Here is an 11737-nt window from a genome sequence, read left to right as displayed (position 1 = left end):
ACCATGTGCATCCCCTAAGAGGTTTCACACAAATGGAAGGCAACTAAGATATGTTCAATATAATTGATGGATTCAGCTAACAGCCCTAACACCAAATGTCTGGCCCCTCTCAAAAAAAAGGGAGGGATTCTCTATTATGTACTTTGCATCTGGGACTGGTCCAGCACATACTCAGCTTGGCTACTGCCTGGAGAAGGAAGGCTTGGAGAGAACTTGTACGCAACCTACAGCTTTAAGGCCACTGGTACTTAGGTGGGATGCATTTTGTCTGAAAGGAGCTTGGGTGACAACACAACCAATCAAGTGGCTGCCAAGGTCGTATGCAGATGGTATTCAGCAATTTGTAGGTAAATTTTCTCTGGTAGAAAGTGGTAAAGGTGGTCTGACGTTGCCACACACTTGGCATCACCTGTGAAACCAAAATTTCATGTAAGTAGCTTACTGAGTAATTACATAGCGGCAACGTTTTGAATTTCTCAGTGGCGCTGGTTGTCTATTATGAACATGAGCCTATATGTCTGCTTGGGGAGGCAAAAAACCATCTGGTGCTCCCTCTTCTTATAGAAAGGCCAGGAATGACATTCTGGGCACAGGTTAGAGGTACAGTGGTACCTCGACATATGAAAGGCTCAACTTATGAAAAACTCGAGATACGAAAGCAAATACGAAAAATTTTACAGCTCTACATACGAAAAGTTTTCAAGATACGAAAGGTTGTTGCTGTAAAGTCCCGAGATTCGCCCGGACCACCGAGAACAATTTTAAAGCTACTGCGCCGCCAACTGAGTAAACTCGCCACCATCCTCCGCCCGCTCGCCCATTGGTTCTTGATGCTAGTCACCCCATAAGGTCCTGCTCTCCTATTGGCAGCATCTACCCCTTGTGCTTTAAGTATTCTATTGGTAAAAGGATGCTGTAAATTGAAAAACTTATTCATGCAATACATTTAATGAAAAAAAAATTAGGTAAAGATAGAATAAAGAATAGAAATGAATGGTTATTATACTGTTTGGTAGTTTCAGTAGTTGAAGAGAGATAATGAAAATTTATGGCTTACTGTGTAAAGTGATTGCTTGGCAATCGTTCGATACTCGTAAGTGCTGGATGTAAACAGAAGTTTGGAAGCTTTTTTTTTTTTGTTTGTTTATTATAGTTAATGGTTACTTAATAATTATTTGAATGAGTACATGCAATGCATTTAATAAAAAAATTGTGAATTAGATATCATGAAAATATAAAAATAAATAAGACTGCCAACAAATACATATTTTTTAGAATTCTTCTGTTTTAATATTACGTTACGTATATGTTTTCATTATAGCTGTCAGTAACTCGGTATCTCCATTAGGTAAAGATAGAATAAAGAATAGAAATGAATGGTTATTATACTGTTTGGTAGTTTCATTAGTTGAGTAGAGATTACTTTTTTTCTGTAATTACTCGCCCTTTGTTTATACCTTATCTTCTTTCTATTTTTACTGCCCCATTATTTCTTACAAATCTACTCTTATAACTATCCTATTGATTCTCTTCTGTACTTATTTTGATTATTTTTATTTTTAATACTTCCCTATTTCATTTTATAATTACAATCCTTTTTCCTCTATTTCTTTCTTCTTTACTTCTTTATATCTTCTACAGTGATTCGTAGGGTTTTGTTTGGTTCCCCCTGAAATTTGTATACGCCTCCTGCTTGATGTCTTAACTTTTGGGGGTGTATCCCTTTGGTATCCTCATAGGTCATTCGTTGAAACACATTTCTGGGGTGACCTCACTATCTGGCTCTGCTTCTTGATTCGTCGAAGTCCATAGGTCTATCTTGGAAAGGGTGGAGCTCTTAAGAGTTTGGCACTTCCCTCTTTCTAACAACGGGTCATAGAATTCCTTTTTAACGTATGCCAGATGGCTCTCTCTGACCTGTCACACGAAGGGAACACCGATTAATTCATAGGCGCTAATGAGTTGGGTTCCGATTTCTCGAAGATGCCTGGGAGATATCGCTCATCGGCCATAAATCTCCTGTCGGTCACTAATCTCTGGTACGGACAGAGGTTGTATGGGGGAGATGGAAGCCACATGGCTTTAGGTCAAAAAGCCTTATCGTTTGGGTCGAGTCCGAGAAAACGATACCTTCGTAAAACTGATTATTTTCATTTTCTTATCCCTCTTTCTTTTCTTATTATCCTCCCGTGCCTCTTCTTTCTTTAAGTTCTTTATAAGTTATTGCCTTTTGGAATAACATCACTGTGCCACACTATAACACATATGCTAAAGTCCTAATATGTAGTAAAAATGGGGTTGAACATTACATGCAGTTGAATATTACTCAAGTATGTACAGTATTTTGCCTTTTTGGAGTCATATTTCTTCCGTCGGATCGGCGTCGTAACCCTAGAACATGTGTTTTAGGCCTGGAAATATAATTTACTGGGGTGTTTTTGGAGGGCTTGGAACAGATTAGCCATTTTACATGTAAAATGATACGAAGGGCGCCTCGGAATGGATTAATTTCATATCTCGAGGTACTACTGTAGTACAAAAATTCCCATGGCACCTACTGCAAGTCCAATGGGAATCTGTAACAGAAGCAGCCATAAACCTGGAACATGGAAATCCCTGAACTCCTGGACACATACGTTGGCATAGTCTTGGAACTCTTGGAGGAATCCATGATCAAAGGACACACACACACACACACACACACTCTAAAATGCAAAGAAATAATAGGCAAACAAAGTAAGCGGCTGGGAAAAGAGCACAACGCGGCTACTCTCCAAGGTGGTTAAAGAAAGATGCTGCCTGTTTGTTAACATATTGCAAATTTTCATATAAAATATCTCTAAATGAAATCATAAACAAATTTGAAAACATATCTTAGAGATGAAAAGTGACAGTCAATAGTAAAACTATGTAATGCCAATTAGTTACCATATGGAATCATGTCTGCTCCCCAAAATTTATATCTTTTAGATAAATAATTCTTTTCTTTAGTATTATGTGGGTGAACTCGCACCCACAACCAAGGGAAGAAGGAACAATTTGGCAGTCATATTCACTTTGTTTCTCCTACCATGGTGTAAACATTGTGGCATTTGCTATGCAAGTGCATCCTGCGCCTTCCTCATAGATGTATTGTAAACTGCTGATTTGTCCCAGAATCTATCCTGAGACAATATCTCGTCCTTGCCATGGCGACCCGTGAGGTCGTCGCCCGTGTGAAGATCCAACCTCTGGCACTAGATCCTAAGTTGTTTTCGTTATCACCACTCGTGTGAGCTTGGGAATTCTCTAAAGTCACAGTGTGTCCACGTTTCGTCATTAATAGGTTCTAACTGACCCTTTGACAAGTCTACATGATCTTAGAACAAATAAAGTCTTGCTTTAATACACGAATCTGTCATGAACTAACATACCCAATGTCATAGTCAATTTTAAGGACTAAAATTCTTCACTAAAATAGAATATGATCTTTAGCTACTGACCCCTATTAAGCTTACTGGAAAAATTGTTATCACTAACTGACCATTCATTATTAATCCCTTATCTGACAAGTATACTATCAAAAACCCCATAATGTGTAATGATAGCTATAAGAAATAATAGTAGATAGGGTAGTGTAAAAACAGAGAGAGAGTACAGTAAAAATAATGAGAAAGAGGAAGAGAGAGAGAGAGAGAGTATTGAGTTTGAGTGTGAGCCAGAATTTGATCAATAAAACCTTAGTCACAGTCATAGCCTCAAGATTACAGCCGAGACAAGCATGTCTCTCCTTAGCAGATCAGATGTGCCTCATGCTTGGCAACCAAACAGTGCCTCAAATGGAGACATTTTAATGGAATCACTGACCATAGTGTTGATGTTATGTCTAATAATATCTATACAGAGGTCCCCCATATTCACGGGGGAGGCATACAAGACGCCACCCCCGTGAATAGTTAGAACCCGCAAATAGTTGGAACCCCTATAAAAATGCTTAAAACCTCCTATTATGTTAGTTAAAACTCAAGAAAAGCCCACTAAAATTTTGTATACCTGGTTTTTTCAAGTTTTATCACAAAAAGCATTTTATGATAATGAAAAAAAAAAGGAATTTGTGGATATTTCTCATAGAAAAATACCACGATTAGGCGAATTTTCCTCGAATAAAGCAGGGAAATGTTCCTGAGAGAAATTTGCGAATGTGTGAGTCCGTGAATTCGGAGAACGCGAATACGGGGGTCCACTGTATATCTATCCCAGTTTTTATCGTTTCCTCCTACAGCCTTTCTGAGAGCTTCAAGCACTTTCCTGTTTGCTCGTTCACATAACCCGTTAGCTTCGGGTCTGTATGGAATAATTGTTACTTTCTGTATCCCCATGACTTCTGCCAAACACTTTAAAGTCTTGTTTACAAATTCTCTGCCATTGTCGGTCAACAAAACCTTGGGTGAGCCATATCTGCAGATGACACCATTGAAAAATGCTATAGCTACTTCTTCGGGTGTTTTATGCTTAAGTGGAAAAATTTTTACTATCATCGTTAGTTCATCTATTATTACCAGCAGGTACCTATTCACATACCTAGATTCACAAAAATGTCCTAGGATATCAATATGCATTCTCTGAAAAGGTCTACTTGGTATTGGATATGACCCTAATTTGCAGGAAGTTACACTTGCGGGTTTGCAAGCATTATACACTACAGTTTTTCACAAAATTTCCATCATCTTTCCCCATATTTTTCCAAATATACTTATTAGGCATCTCATTATACATTTTTCTATCCCCAAATGTGGACTACCGAACCTGCAATGTACTATAACCAAAACTACTGGAATTAGGACTTTGGGAATTACGTCTGTCGTGTCTCCTTTACTTTCACTAGTCCTTAATTTATATTTAATTTTCCTGACCAACAGATTACCTTCAAATTCTAAACCTGAAAAAGGTAACTTATAACCTTTCTTGACTGATTCCCCTCTGAGAAACGCTTTTGCATCTGCCAAAATTTTATCCTCGTCTTGCCTTTGCTCTATGAGATTTATATCCCCATTGTATAGAATCACTAGTAACTACCCCAACTTGAAATCCTTCCGTATCATAAAAACTTCTACTAAGGGCATCTGCGACTACATTTAATTTGTCTTCTATATATCTGAGCTTTGCATCGAAGTCCCTGATAGTTAAAAACCATCGAGCTCTTTTGGGTGACAAATTGGGTTTATTAAAAAGATCCAATAAGAGCTTGTGGTCTGTAAGAACTACTTTATTCCCCATCAGTAGCATTTTAAAATGAACCAAACTTGATATTATTGCAAGGCTTCTTTATCTATGGTAGCCATTAGTCTTTCATTGCTGCCCTTTGTCCTAAATTTCCTACTATAAAAGGCTATGGGAAGGAGCCTCCCATCAAATTTTTGCATAAGGCAATCACCTATACCCTCCTGACTGGCATCAGTCACTAGTGTGAATGGTTTGCTGAAATTTGGAAATTTTAGGACTGGGGGATTCATTAATGCATCCTTAAGTTTTTGAAAAGCTACATGCGGTTCTCCCCATGAAACTGAATGTCTTCCAAAATACATCTGTTAGAGGAGCTGCTATGTTAGAAAACCCTTTCACGGAACGTCGAAAAAATGAGGCCATGCCCAGGAATGATCTAATTTGTTTCTTTGATTTCGGGGTAGGAAAATCTGCGACTGCTTTGACTTTATCGTATCGTCATTTACTCTAACTCCCTCTTTAGATATGACATGACCTAAATATGTAATTTGCTTCTTCAAGAAGGAACACTTAGCTAGCTTAATTTTCAATCCTGCTATCCTAAGTCTCTTAAGTACCTCCTTAAGCGCTTCTAAGTGTTGCACGATTGAGTCTGTTGCAATTAATATATCATCCATGTACACAAAAATATTTTTACCTAATAACCCGTACAAAACTGTGTTTACTAACCTCGTAAAGGCCATAGGACTGCATGAGAAACTGAAAGGCATCCGCGTAAATTCATAGTGCCCCTTGGGCACTGAAAAAGCAGTATATTCCTTGCTATTTTCGCTAACCGGGACCTGCAAAAAAATCCTGCGCTAAATCAGTTGAGCTATAAATATTATGTACCCCAATTTCTACAAACAGATCCGGTATGCACGCGACTGAATAACAGTCAGGAATTGTCTTCTTGTTCAAACATATAAAATCGACGCATACTCGGACAGAACCGTCCTTCTTAGGCACTGCTAACAGAGGAAAGTTGTATGGAGAACTGCTAGGTATAATGATTCCTTCCTCTTCCCATTTACTGATCTCTTTTTCTACCTGTTCTCTGATTTTGAAAGGTATGCGGTATGCAGGAATAAAAATGGGTTTCGTACCTTCGTCTAAGTTTACTTTATGTTCTAACACATTAGTCAATCCCAGTTTATCCCCTAATAAAGCTACCGTGTCCCCAAATTCTGCCAAAAGTTCACTTACCGCTTCTATATGCTCATTGTAATCTGCATTAGCTAAAAGTTCTCTAAATATTTTCTTCCTTGCTTGCATTTCTGTCTCTGAAAACTCAGTTTTCCCCTCTACAACAGCCACTGAACCACTGTCACTACTTCAATCTTGGAGATCTACCACATATGTATTCATCTGGTATTTCCTAACTGTATCATTACAGTTTAATAATTCTACCCATGTAACACCAGTGTCTGATACTCTGATCACTGATGCGGTGATAATAACCCCTCTTAGTTTCTCGCTACCCTCAATTACGCATACTTCCATGGGCTTTTTCACTTTCCTCAGTCTGACTTTTACCATAGTCTTTGTACCTGGAATTAAAGTAAAATCCTCTGATAATACACATTTATACTTTTGGTTAGTACCTCCTTGTTCCACTTCATTTAGCTATTTTAGAATCACTTTTCATTAAACAACTCGTTCCGCAGTTAAACACCCAGTCATCCTCAACACTTCTGAATCTCTCGTGAGTTCAAGTCGAAGCTGACCCGGCCCGAATTGTCCTTCGGTCTGTGCTTTCAGCACCTTATGGTATTGACTCCTCCCTACTCTTGTACTTGTTTTTTTTATATTTGTAAACTTTTAAAACTTTTAATATGTATTCTGAGTTTGTGATTTTAACTTTTGTTTTATCTTTTTTTAGCTTGATAATGGGACTTTTATGTCTTGAAACGTCGCGACAATACAACTACATATAATGGGAATAAAGGATTGTCCTTCACCTTGCATCGACTGATGTCTACTGGTTGATAGAACCGCCTTCAATTTTCAATATATATATATATATATATATATATATATATATATATATATATATATATCTATATCTATATATATATATTATATATATATATATATATATATATATATATATATATATAGATATATATATATATATATATATATATATATATATATATATATATATAAATATATATATATATATTATTATTATATATATATATATATATATATATATATATATATATATATATATATATATATATATATATATATATAGATAATATAAATATATATATACGTATATATATATATATATATATATATATATATATATATATATATATATATATATATGTATATATATATATATATATATATATATATATATATCATATATATATTATATATATATATCATATATATATATATATATACTATATATTTTATATATATATATACATATATATATATAATATATATGATATATATTATTATATATTGCTACTTTCAAAATGCATGTTTTCCCCTCTTTGAAATGTCATGTAGATTGTGCAACATTTTTTCAGATTCCTAGATAGCTTAGAATAGGATGTTTTAAAATGTGTGTTCAGATTTCGCATTAACGTCTTGTAAAAGAATATATATATATAACGTAGAGAGATCCTTGTCTTTTCAAAGCTGCAAATGTTTAACTTTTATGTCAGCTCTTTAAGATTGGAGTCTGCGAGATCCGTTTGCTTCCCTGCTCTGTCAGCGCGTTTGATAGCGAGCTCGTTGTCATCAAAAACATGTCAATCTTAATTATCGTTTTTACCTCCGTTTCATCGGGTACGTATCTGTTGAGCAGTCCCCCTTTGTCTTGTACGTGTATGTATTTGCCAAGTCCCACGTGGATGTTGCACATTATGTGTGTAAGATTGCGTCAGATTTCAGAACTTTCGAGAAGCTTTCGTGCCTAGAACGTTTTGAGACATCTGCTCTGTCATTTCCATAAAGGAAGAGATTTTCATTCGATCTTAAGACCTCGAGGCAGTAGATCTCCCTCTCTCTCTCTCTCTCTCGCTCTCTCACTCGACATCAAGATTATTTTAACGTAACGTAAATTTGGTCACTCATAACTTGTGAGAATTGTATATTTGATATTTCTTAGAATTTATTTAGTTTATTTAATTTCTTTTGTGGAATCTGAACAAACATTTCGTAACGGCGCCTGGTTTTTTTTGTGAAAGTGTAATATACAAGAGAAAGAAAGAAGTTGGTATACCAAAAAGTAAAGTGTGTTATATTTTTATTAGTTGCAACTAATAATGGATAGGGAGTGTGTTTAACTAATAACGGATAGGAATTGTGTTTAACTAATAATTGATAGGAACTGTTGTCTGTTACGAAGGTTTGGTAAAAACTGTTGGTTACAGTATTTTGAATGAAAAAAGATTTACACTTCTTTTACACATTGCTGATATCTTTTGTGTTTGTGTCTGTTCCATTGTTTGTGCACTTATTCATTTTCTTATTGAAGTGTGTCTTTTTTGTTTATATTTTCATTTACATTCACCATTTAATTGACTTAGTTATTTTCATTGCTTTATCATTGCACATTAATTAAATTTAACACTTGTGAATTGATTTGCATTTACTTAGAATTCTTTTCAAGTTTATTGTTGTTTAGCACTTATGAATTAATTTCAAATTTTCAATTATTGCCTAACACTTTTGAATTTTGATTAAATTAATTTTCTTGAATTTTGTGATAAATTAATTTTGATTTAATTTTACTTAATTTGATTCAAGAATTAATTAAACTTTACTTGTTTTCAAGTAACAGTAATTTTCCCTGATATTGTGAATTTCACTTATAAATTTTGAATTTAATAATAAATTTTTGTATTTAAAATTTTTATAAGTGTCTTTATCTTACACCAGTATAAGTATATAATTATGACTCTATTTATGATAGGTAGAGACATAGAGTGGTAATTGATTTGCTTTCCTTCAAGTAACTTGAAGTGACTTAGAACCAGGGAAGTACTTAGACTTCTGAATCAGGGAATACTGTTTAGAGGTTTTGGAAAGTTGTTTTGAAGGAGTGATGCCCTTTGATTAATTTTAATTACTTCAAGATTACCTCACACCTGTTTTGATGAACTTAGTCTGATTTTCTGCAATACTGGTAAGTGTTAAGGGATCACTGTTGCCTTTAGTGTATTCAGTCGTTTTAAACGTGTTATGAGGGTTCAGGTGTCTGGCTTTTGTGAGGTAATAATTGATAAATGGTAACCAGATACTTGGCACTTCGTAAACATTGTTTAATGGTGCCCAGAGACCCGGGAAAGCAGATTTCATTTATCACTCTAGAATATAACTGGTGGTGTTAGGAATATATTTTGTTAGGAGAGTGACCATATAATTTTGTTTTGCATTTATTGTATTGAATTGTAAATTGATAACTTAGAGGAAAATGGCTCAGTTCAATGTTCAGGAATTTTTAGCAGCTCCTTCCGTCCAAGTTTTGTCTGAAACCACTCTGTCTAGAGCACAGTGGAGCGCTTTAGCAGAAGCATGTGGTGGTTTGTGTCTACTAGTATGGTAAAGGCACAATAAGATGTATTGCTATGGAATCATTGATAAACTCTGGTAGAATAACTGATGAAGATGAGTTAGAATTGGCTCAAGAGTTGTTGAATGTAGCACGTCGCTGATCTCATAAATAAGCAAGCAGAAAAGAAAGAGAAAAGTGATGCAGAGTTAGAGCTTAGACGCATTGAAGCAGAAGAGATTTGATTAAGCTAAAAAATGCTTGCTGAAAGAGAGAGAATGCAAGCTGAAAGAGAAAGAATAGACAGGGAAAAACAAGAAAGAAGAGAAAGAGAAGAAGAAAAAGCAGCAGAAGAGGAAAGAGAAAGAATAAAAGAGGAAAGAGAAATCGCAAGACATGAAAGGGAAATGGAATTAATAAGAGCTAGATCCACATTACCTGTAACACCGTCTAACCCTAACCAAGGTAATCAAGACCTGTATTTGATGTAGTGAGAGTACAGAAGTTAATCCCTAAGTTTACTGAAGAAGCTCCAGGTGAGTTTTTTGATCACTTTGAGTGGTTTCAGGTATGGGATGGCCAGAGGATAAATGGTCAGGTTTTGCTACAAAGTGTCTTGATTGGTAAAGGGAGAAGTGCTTATCTAGCCTTAACAGCTGATCAGTGTAAGACTACAAGGTACTTAAACACAGTGTGCTACAAGTTTACCAGATGATCCCCAGAGTACTACAATGAGAGATTCAGAATTTAAGAAAAGATGAGAAGGGAACCTTCTTAGAGTTATGCATTACAAAGTTGAGAAGGTGTTTCAAACGTTGGGTAGAAGCTGCTAAGTTAAAACTTTTGATGAGTTAAGAGTTACTTGTTCTGAACAGTATCTTAAGGAATTCCTGAACATATAAGAGCCTATTTAAGAGAGAGAGAAGTGAAGAAACTTGACAAAGCCGCTACACTTAGTGAAGATTACAATATAATCAGTAGCGAACGTAATTACAATGTCAAGTACCAGAGTCAACAACGCCCAGGTTTTAAGTCTTATCCAAATAACAGGAACAAATTTAATGGGAAACCTTCAAGTGATACTACTAAGAGTACAAGGTAATACAGCTCGCAAATTAATGTGAAATCCTCATCCAGTTTTCAAGACAGTTACAGAAACCTAATGTTGTCTGTTTCAAGTGTGGAAGAGTAGGACACTACAGTCAAGAGTGTTACCGGAATCAACAGCAGTCAAAACCAGTTAGTCAAGTTGTGAAACAAACTACGAAGAGCAGTGTGGGAAAGAATCAGACTCCAGAGAAGAATGAAACTAAACAAGCTGAATGTTTAGCAACCAGTGGAAATGTTACCTCAAGCAGTGAGTGGTTAAGCATTGTGGAGGCTTTTAAGCCATATATCTATGAGGTATGCTGTCAACTCAAGAAGGAAGTATGCAGGTACCAGTCAAGATATTACGTGATACAGGGAGTAACCATAGTGTGGTAGTACGTGGTTCTCACCGTCAGTTGGAGAAGAGTCTCACAGGAGGGATTCAGTTATTTTGAAGGGTATAGGAGGAGAGGAAGTAACTCCTATATGCTGCTTACACCTGTCATGTGAATTGGTGACAGGGAATGAATTTTGCTGTAAAGAAACAGGACTCCTAGCTTGGAAGGTACATGTTCTGTGTAGGATGAAGTTGGTGGTGTCCATTTATTCCTTGTCCTGTAGTGACAGACAAACCATTGAGGATTAGTCCTACAGAAGAGTTGGAGAAGAATAACCCCCACCTGTTTCCTAGTTGTGTAACTACCAGAAGTATGAAGAGGACTACGACTGTAAGTGAAGAAACTGAGGATTTACACACTCAAGAAGGATCAAGTGAAGGATCTTTGTGCTTAGAAGAATTATTCCAGGGAAGTGAAGTTTCCCATAGTGCTGACCAAGAAAGAGATTTCCCAAGAAGATGAAGAAGACGACGACGAAGAAGAAGAACCT

The sequence above is a fragment of the Macrobrachium nipponense genome, chromosome 16, assembly GCF_015104395.2.
Source record: "Macrobrachium nipponense isolate FS-2020 chromosome 16, ASM1510439v2, whole genome shotgun sequence".
Lineage (NCBI taxonomy): Eukaryota > Metazoa > Arthropoda > Malacostraca > Decapoda > Palaemonidae > Macrobrachium > Macrobrachium nipponense.
This window is presented reverse-complemented; position numbering follows the sequence as displayed.